The sequence below is a fragment of the Pan troglodytes genome, chromosome 9, assembly GCF_028858775.2.
Source record: "Pan troglodytes isolate AG18354 chromosome 9, NHGRI_mPanTro3-v2.0_pri, whole genome shotgun sequence".
In the NCBI taxonomy this organism is placed as follows: Eukaryota; Metazoa; Chordata; class Mammalia; order Primates; family Hominidae; genus Pan; species Pan troglodytes.
The window spans coordinates 59,284,464-59,293,997 of NC_072407.2; the positions used below are offsets into that span (position 1 = coordinate 59,284,464).

Genomic DNA, 9,534 nt, shown 5'->3' on the forward strand with positions numbered 1-9,534 from the left:
CTGATTGCTCAATTAACCAATCAATATAATATGCCTTTAATGTATTATTTACATTGTTATTAAAGTCATTTGCTGGTTATATCTTCCATGCCCAGCCCTGTGCTGAGAAATGTACATAAATTCACATAAATTTGCTTACTTAAACCTCACATCACTGCACAATAGACTTTATTTTTCTCCTTCATTTTTTAACTTTTTATTATGAAATACTTCTAGATTCACAGGCAGTTCCAAAGATAATAGGGAAAGTTCTCAAATATCCTTCACATACTTTTTCCTCAAGGGTTCAATCTTACATAATTATAATATGACATCAAAACAGGATTTTGGTACTGGGACAGTTGTGTATATAGCTCTATGTCATTTCATACGTGTGTAGATTTATAGCACTACCACTGCAGTGAAGATACAGACTTGATCACACATCTCAGATTCTACATGTCTCCTTTGTACCCCTTCTGATTACACCATACTCCTCCCCTTACCTCCCCAATGTCTGGCAATCACCAAGCTGTTCTCTATTTCTATAATTCCATCATTTTGATAATGCTTTGTAAATGGAATCATATAGTATATGTCCTTTTGATGTTGGCTTTTTTACACTCAGAATAATGCCCTTGAGAGTTATCTGAGCTGCTGCATGTATCAATAGTTTATGTCTCTTTATTTTTGGTAATATTCCATAGTATGGATATAATAAAATTGCTAAACCACTCATTTACTGTAGGGCATTTGATTGTTTACAGATTTTGGCTACTACAAATGAAAATGTTATCAAAAAATTTTGTACAGGTTTTCGTGTGAATATAAGTTTTATGCAAATATAATTGCCCACAAGTCCAAGGACTGTGTTGTGTGGTAAGTGTATGTCTAGCAGCTTTTTACAAAACTGCCAAACTATTTTCCAGAGTGACTACCATTTTCACTAGCAATGTATGAGTGATCCAGTTACTCTGAGTCTTTTCCAGCATTCGCTATTTTCACAGTTTTTTTATTTTAGCCATTCTGCAGTGACATCTCACTTGTAGTGTAGTGATATCACATTTTGTTCTTACTTTGCATTTCCCTAATGGCTAATGATGTTGGACACATTTTCATGTGTTTATTTACCATGCATATAGCCCTTTTTGGTAAAAAGTCTGTTCATGTTGTTCAGGCATTTTCCAATTTGATTTTTTTTTTTCAGTTTGGGAGTTCTTTTTTTATTATTATTATTATACTTTAAGTTTTAGGGTACATGTGCACAATGTGCAGGTGAGTTACATATGTATACATGTGCCATGCTGGTGTGCTGCACCCATTAACTCGTCACTTAGCATTAGGTATATCTCCTAATGCTATCCCTCCCCACTCCCCTGACCCCACAACAGGCCCCGGTGTGTGATGTTCCCCTTCCTGTGTCCATGTGATCTCATTGTTCAATTCCCACCTATGAGTGAGAACATGCAGTGTTTGGTTTTTTGTCCTTGCAATAGTTTACTGAGAATGATGATTTCCAACTTAATCCATGTCCCTACAAAGGACATGAACTCATCATTTTTCATGGCTGCATAGTATTCCATGATGTATATGTGCCACATTTTCTTAATCCAGTCTATCATTGTTGGACATTTGGGTTGGTTCCAAGTCTTTGCTATTGTGAATAGTGCTGCAATAAACATACGTGTGCATGTGTCTTTACAGCAGCATGATTTATAGTCCTTTGGGTATATACCCAGTAATGGGATGGCTGGGTCAAATAGTATTTCTAGTTCTAGATCCCTGAGGAATCGCCACACTGACTTCCACAATGGTTGAACTAGTTTACAGTCCCACCAACAGTGTAAAAGTGTTCCTATTTCTCCACATCCTCTCCAGCACCTGTTGTTTCCTGACTTTTTAATGATTGCCATTCTAACTGGTGTGAGATGGTATCTCATTGTGGTTTTGATTTGCATTTCTCTGATAGCCAGTGATGGTGAGCATTTTTTCATGTGTTTTTATATTCTCTAAACACACGTCCTTTATCACATACATTGTTCGAAAATATTTTCTTCCAGTGTAGCTTGCTTTTTCATCCTCTTCACTGGGTCTTTAACAGAGCAGAAGTTTTAATTTTAATGTGATCCAATTATTGAATTTTTGAGGAGGGGATTGTGCTTTTGATGTCATATCTAAGAACTCCTCACAACACCTATCCTAAAGTTTTACCCTAAATATTTTGTCTTAGATTACTCTCTAAAGGTTTAATGGTTTTATATTTTACATTTAAAGCTGAGATTCATGCTGACTTAATTTTTGTATAATGTATGAGGTTTAGGTTTGGGTTCATTTTTTTGCCTATGAATATCCAATTGTCTCAGCACTATTTTCTAAAAAGCCTTCCTCCATTGAATTGAACCTGCTCAAAAATCAAATGACTGCACTTGTGTGAATCTGCTTGTAGATTCACTATTTTGCTCCATCTTTGTATCTATCTTTCCACCAATTCCACAGTGTTAATTATCGTAGATATATAAAAAATCCTGGTGTTAGGTAAAGTGATTCATCTCATTTTTTTCTTTGTTTTCGGAATTGTATCAGCTATTCTAACTTCTTTGCACTTCCCTATACATTTAGAATATTGTTGTTTACATGCTAAAAATACTATGCTGAGATTTTGATTGCATTCGTGTTAAACCTGTACATCAATCTGGGGAGAACTGACACCACTGTGTGGAGTCTTGCATCTCCTAAACACAATATACCTATTTATGTAGATCTTCTTTGATTTCTTTTATCAGCATATTATAATTTGCATCATCAAGTCCTATAATAGTTTTGTTATATTTCTACCTAAATATTTCATTTTTTGAACTATTATGAATGATGTTGTGTTTATTCCAGCTTCCACAAGTTCATTGTTATGAAAATAGTATGGACTTTTTAGAACTATCTCGTATTCTGCATCTTTTCTCAACTCACTTATTACCTCTAGAAGTTTTTTGGTAGATTCTTGGAATCTGCTACTTAAACCATCATGTCATCTACAAATTGCAGTTTTACTTCTTCTTTTCTGATCTGTATCACTTTTATGCCTATATATCCTTTCCTTTGACTAGAACTTCCCAAACTATGTTGAATAGCACTGAGAGAATGAGTATCCTCAGCTGTTCCCAATTTTAGGGGCAAGCATTTAGTCTGTAACTATTAAGTAGGATGTTAGCTATAGGTTTTTATGTAGATGTTCTTCATCAGTTGTGGAAATTGCCCTCTTTTCCTAGTTTTCAGAGATTTTTAAGATATTAAGTAGATATTGAATTTTGTCAAATTCTTTTTGCTCATCAATTTATATGATCCTGTGATTTTTCTCTTTTAGACCTGAATATACCCAACTTGGCCATTGTGTATGATTTTATACACATAGCTGAATTCTATTTGCTAAATTTTTAAAAGATTTTTGCATCTATATTCATTAAAGATACAGAACTATGGTTTTCTTTTTTGTGTGCTATTTTGTCTGCTTTTGCTAGCAGGGTAATATGGGATTCATAAAATAAGTTGGAAAATGTTCTTTTCACATCTGTTTTCTGAAAGAAATTGTATAGAATTAAGTTAATTCTTTTTCATACATTTAGTGAGTTTTCCAGTGATATTTTAAAAGGAAGTTTTTAAATTATAAATTCAATTCTCTTCATGGCTGTAGGGCTATTCAAATAATCAGTTTCATATGGGTTAGTTTATACTCCTCAATTAATGGCTTCATTTGTCAAATTAATATGCATAGAGATGTTTGTAGTATTCTCTTATTATCATTTTTTTCTGTCTGCAGAGTCTGTAGTGATACCCCTGTTTTTCCTGACTTAGTAATTTGTATCTTCTCTCTTTTATCTTTGCCAGACCTTCTGGAGGTTTGTCAGTTTTTTTTGTTTGTTTGTTTGTTTGTTTGTCTTTTTTTAATTTATTATTATTATACTTTAAGTTTTAGGGTACATGTGCACAATGTGCAGGTTAGTTTTATTGATTTTCTTCAAAACCCGCTTTTTGTTTCATAGTATTTTTAATTGTTTTTCTTTTTCCAATTCATTGAATTCTATTTTTAGATTTATTATTCTACATATTTTAAACTTATTTTGTTCTTCATTTTCAATATTTTTCAAGTAGAAGATTATATTAATGATTTGAGGCTTTTTCTCTTTTTAATGTAAGCATTTAGTGCTATGGGATGCCCACTAAACACTGCTTTAGCTGCACCCCATAAATTTTAAGTGTTGTATTTTCATTCAGTTCAATGTTTTGTATTACCCTTGTGACTACCTCTTTGACCCAAGGATTGTTTATAAATGCATTGTTTTGTTTCCAACTGTCTGGAGAGTTTCCTGTTACGTGTCTGTTGTTTATATCTCGTTCAATTTCATTGTGGTCAGGAACACACACTGTGTGAATTCCATTCTTCTAAAATTATATAGATTATGTATAATCTATCTTGATATATATTCTACAAGTGCTGGAACAAATATGTATTCTAGTCATGTGAGATGGACTGTTCCATAACTATCACTGATATCCTGTTTGCTGATGGTGTTGAGTTCTTCTATACCCTTGCTGATTTTCCATATAGTCCTACAAATTGTTGAGAAAGGAATACTAAAATCCCAATTTTAATTATAGATTGGCCTTTACCTCAATTCAATTTCTTTTCAGTTTTTCCTTTATATATGTTGTAGTTTACTTGTTTGGTGCCTACACATTTAGGATTGCTATTTCTTCTTGATAGATTAGCACTTTTATTATTATGTGATGTTATTCTTTGTCCTTGATAATATTCTTTGCTGTAAAATATACTTTATCTAATATTTACATAGCCATACTTTCATTCTTTTGACTAATGTTTGCATGATATATGTTTTCTTCCTTTTATTTCAAACCTACATGTATCATTATATCTGAAGTGAGTTTCTTGTACACAGAATATGATTGTGTCATTTTTCTGTCCACTCTTCCATATTCTTTCTTTTAGTTGTTATTAAATGAAAGAAACATGAAATATCAGAAGGTTAAGAAAATGGAAAGAGGCCGGGCGTGGTGGCTCATGTCTGTAATCTCTGCACTTTGGGAGGCCGAGGCGGGTGGATCACTTGAGATCAGGAGTTCGAGATCAGCCTGACTTACATGGTGAAACCCCATCTCTAGTAAAAATAGAAAAAGTAGCCAGGCATGGTGGTGGGCACCTGTAATACCAGCTACTTGGGAGGCTGAGGCAGGAGAATCACTTGAACCTGGGAGGCGGAAGTTGCAGTGAGCCGAGATCACACCACTGCATCCAGCCTGGGCGACAGAGTGAGACTCTATCTCAAAAAAATAAAAGGAAAGAAAAGTAAGTAGAAAGAGCAAAATACAATAGACTTTTCTTCTATTTTGAGTTTTTAAAATGATGATTGAGGGTTGAAGCAAAAATTATAACACTGCCTAAGGTGGTTCTCAGTGCATGTGGAGGAAATGGTTAAGACAATTATAAGCGGGAGACAGTAAAGAAATGAAAAAGGAAGTAAGCTTTCCACACTTCACTAAAACTGGTAAAATGAACACAAGTTATGATTATACGAACATGTCTCAGAGAAATTGTGGGTTTAGTTCCAGACCACCTCAATTAAATGACTCTCACAATAAAGTAAGTCATACAAATATTTTGGTTTCCCAGTGCATACAAAAGTTATGTTTATACTGCACTGCAGTCCATTAAATGTGCAATAGCATTATGTCTAAAAAAGTATATGCCTTTATATAAAAATACTTTATTGCCAAAAATGCTGACACAAGGATATTAAATGACCACGTGCTGCTGGAAAATAGTGCTAATAGACTTGCTTAATGCAGGATTGCCACAAACCTTTAATTTTATTTTTTTAAAATGCAATATCTGTGAAGCACAATAAAACAAGCCATGCCCACATAATGCAACACCTACAGCAGCCACTAAAAAACATATACAAAGATACCTAATAAAAACAATATACAAAAATAATCACTTATAGCTGCACCAAAATGGGATTATAAGAAAAAGTTCAAGAAAAAGCCCACAGAAATGCGGGAAAAAGAAAAGAGAGGAACAAAAAAGAACAGTTAAAATAATGAAATGGCAGACAACTTTAGGGCATCAATGACCACATAAAACATAGTTTTCTTCATTTTTAAAACAATAAAGGGCATAAATTCCCATTATAAAAGTGAAAGTTCAGAAGTTTATAAGTTTAGAATATAACGTTCTTTTTCACCTAATGCCACACCCATGAATAACTATACTTGAATTTGGTGTGCCCATTTTCTAGCATTTATCCACAAATAAAGAGAATGAAAGTAAGAGACAGTAAGAGTGACAGAAAGTTTAGTTTTTCAAATGGTCCAAATCTACATATTTTTCTACAACATGCTTTTCTCTTTTGACTCCATAAGAGTACATATTTATCTCTCTGCCTTAGGCTAGGTATTAATGAATAATATAAATCTACTGAAATGTATACAATTCTATTTCTTGATTTTACTATTAAAAGGTTTTGTTAACTTATTTTCAATGCAAGTTACATAATATTATATTTTATATAATATGCATGTTATTGATACTATAAACAAGTGAATGAACATAATTAACTTCTAGATGAGTTCTCTGATCCCCATTGTACAGGGGAAGTAACTAGGGCCAAAGGGAATTATATGTCTTTTTCTATTAACTGGTGAGACAAAAATTCAAAACCAGGGTTACCTATTTCCTTTCCACTGCACAAGGCTGACTATAAATGAAGCCTAAAAAACCCAGCACTACCCATATATTAAGCATGTTTAAAATGCTAGGGTAAACCCCTGTGGCATGAGTTTACCTATGTAACAAACCTTCACATGTACCGCCAAACATTAATGTTAAAAAAATGCTTAGATAGTTGGCCATTTTATTTGTAGTATCCATTTGATTAGAAAACACCTTCAACATAGATGAAACAAAATATTTCATATTGAACCAGCCAATGATTAGCTCAATATTAAACATAGAAATGTACAGATTCTGTGTGAGATTGGAGGGGGGGGTTACACTAGTTTCCTTAGCTCCTGAAAAGCATCCTCATATTTTCATATTATTTTATTTAAATCCAGATTACTAAAGTCAAGTTGATATGATAAATGTCATTACTCTATTGAAATTCTAGCTTAACTAGACCTCTGGCCTATTCAAGCTTCCTCTAGTAAGTGTTTATCCAAATGAAAGAAACACTTTTTGAAAGGACTGCATTTCTTTCATTTTACAGTAAATTTACCCTATGAAGAAACTTATGCTAACTTAATATACCTCAGTATTCACTAAATGTTAAATTGAAGAGAATTGTTTCTGCTTTCTTGTTCCTCCACTACAGAACAGAAAAAAAAGCAATAGAAAATGTAAGGCTATTTCTCAGACATCAATTATATAACAGGTTTATTTTGCTTGTAAAGAATATCACCTAGATGGGAGTTGCATTCTAAAGATATAAATACAAAGATACTTTGAAGCCTTCAAACATATGTAAAGCATGAATATATTTAGGGAAATTTATCTCTAGTTTATTGTACTAATTTCAAGAGCTTTATCCAAAATTAAAATGGTAGGTGGCTGTGAATAATTATAGGTTTCTAAAGGGGTACAAAATTATGTTTTAATATTACTTTAGGTATGGATGCCTGTTTAATGTAGTGAAAAATTGCTCATCTATATTTCTAAGAACTACACACATTAGAAGTCAGTCTTCTTCTAAGACAACCTTTTTCCTTTTGAAGATGAATTCATTTCCTCTTTCATCAAGTAAATCACTCTTTACTTGATGATTATAAATAAATTTTTTTAATTTGAAAATGAGTAATGCTATTGGGAGTATTTGTCATGCAAATCCAAATAGAAAAAAGTGACGTGAAATACAGAGCCATTTCATTGCAAGAAGTCACAAGGATTTCCCTTCTTTTCTGGGTCCTTCTCTTGGTCATTTCTAGAGTTTTGGTAGCCATGGCATGAGGAAACAGCACTGAAGTGACTGAATTCTGTCTTCTGGGATTTGGTGCCTAGCAAGAGTTTTGGTGTATCCTATTCATTATATTCCTTCTCATCTATGTGACCTCCATAATGGGTAATACTGGAATAATCTTACTCATCAACACAGATTCCAGATTTCAAACACCCATGTACTTTTTTCTACAACATTTGGCTTTTGTTGATATCTGTTACACTTCTGCTATCACTCCCAAGATGCTCTAAAGCTTCACGGAAGAAAAGAATTTGATATCATTTTGGGGCTGCGTGATACAATTATTGGTTTATGCAACATTTGCAACCAGTGACTGTTATCTCCTGGCTATGATGGCAGTGGACCATTATGTTGCAATCTGTAAGCCCCTTCACTATACCATAATCATGTCCCAAACAGTCTGCATCCATTTGGTAGCTGGTTCATACATCATGGGCTCAATAAATGCCTCTGTACATACAGGTTTTGCATTTTCACTGTCTTTCTGCAAGTCCATTAACATCAACCACTTTTTTTGTGATGGTCCCCCAATTCTTGCCCTTTCATGCTCCAATATTGACATCAACATCATGCTACTTGTTGTCTTTGTGGGATTTAACTTGATGTTCACTGGGTTGGTAGTCATCTTTTCCTACATCTACATCATGGCCACCATCCTGAAAATGTCTTCTAGTGCAGGAAGGAAAAAATCCTTCTCAACATGTGCCTCCCACCTGACCGCAGCTGCCATTTTCTATGGGACACTCTCTTACATGCACTTACCAGTCTCATTCTAATAATTCCCAGGAGAATATGAAAGTGGCCTTTATATTTTATGGCACTGTTATTCCCATGTTGAATCCTTTAATCTACAGCTTGAGAAATAAGGAAGTAAAAGAAGCTTTAAAAGTGATAGGGAAAAAGTTCTTTTAAATCAGCCCCAGTTGTTAACATTCAGCTCAAAAAATCATCCAACATAGCTGTTCTGCCAAAATTTAATTTTTCTACAATAAGGAATATGTAGAAAGATGTCAAATTAATAATCTAACATCACCTCTAGAGGAATTTAAAATACAAGAGCCAACCAATCCCAAAGCTAGCAGAAGAAAAAGTAACTAAAATCAGAACAGAACTGAACAAAATTAAGACCCAAATATTTATGCAAAAACTTAATGAAACCAAAATTTGGTTTCTTGGAAGAATAAATAAGATTGGTAGGCTGCTAGCCAGATTCACAAAGAGAAAAGAGGGAACATCTAAATAAGCACAGCCAGAAAGAACAAAGGTGACATTACAACCAATCCCACAGAAATACAAAAGATACTCAGAGAATATTATGAACACTTTTATGCAAATAGACTAGAAAATATAGAGGAAATGGATAAAATCCTAGGAACCCACAAACTCCCAAGATTTAATAAGGAAGAAATTGAAACCCTGAGCAGACCAGTATCAAGTTCTGAAGTGAAAACAGTACCAAAAATCTACCAACCAAAAACAAAGTACAGACCAGATGAATTTGCAGTCAAATTCTACCAGATGTAAAAAGAAG

The 9,534-nt window shown here is 33.6% G+C and overlaps 1 pseudogene; it reads left to right on the forward strand.

Annotated features, from left to right (window-relative positions):
* The first annotated feature begins 7,984 nt into the window (after positions 1-7,984).
* On the forward strand, positions 7,985-8,915 carry LOC466582 (olfactory receptor 5AK2-like; annotated as a pseudogene).
* The last annotated feature ends 619 nt before the right edge of the window (positions 8,916-9,534 follow it).